The 508-nt window shown below is 53.1% G+C and overlaps 1 pseudogene; it reads left to right on the top strand.

The window, feature by feature from the left end:
- The first annotated feature begins 112 nt into the window (after window positions 1-112).
- On the top strand, window positions 113-417 carry LOC102731509 (cytochrome c oxidase subunit 6B1 pseudogene; annotated as a pseudogene).
- The last annotated feature ends 91 nt before the right edge of the window (window positions 418-508 follow it).

The raw sequence follows: 508 nt of genomic DNA, 5'->3' as shown, positions 1-508 counted from the left end.
AGAACGGTCTATAAAGAGTGGAGGAAGGAGAACTCTGAAAGAGACAGGTGTAAGCAGGTCTTTGCTGAGGATGTCATTGACCCGCAAGCTGCTTCAGGGGTGTCTTTAGCAGTCAGCACCCTGACAGAAGACATCAAGGCCAAAATCAAGAACTACCAGATTCCCCTTTTGATAGCCTCTTTCCCAACCTGAACCGAACCAGGAGTTGCTGGCAGAACTACCTGGGTGTCCACCACTGTGAGAAGGCAGCGATGGCTGAAGGGGGATGACATCTCCATGTGTGAATGGTACTGGCGTGTGTACAAGCCCCTCTGCCCCACATGCTGGGTGTCAGCCCGGGTCGACCTCCAGACACAAGGCGCATTTCCTGGGAAGATGTGAACTGGCTCCACCCTCCTCTCCTCTGCCCTCCATCCTTCTCCCAGGGTAGTGAAGGGGAACCCGGGTACATGGTGATCCCCACCCTGGGATCCTGAATCATGGCTTAACTAATAATAAATACCCATTG

The sequence above is a fragment of the Leptonychotes weddellii genome, unplaced genomic scaffold, assembly GCF_054177405.1.
Source record: "Leptonychotes weddellii isolate Sample4059 unplaced genomic scaffold, ASM5417740v2 HiC_scaffold_68184, whole genome shotgun sequence".
Classification (NCBI taxonomy): Eukaryota; Metazoa; Chordata; class Mammalia; order Carnivora; family Phocidae; genus Leptonychotes; species Leptonychotes weddellii.
The sequence above is the reverse complement of the archived record's forward strand: the minus strand, read 5'-3'. Positions and strand labels throughout refer to the sequence as shown.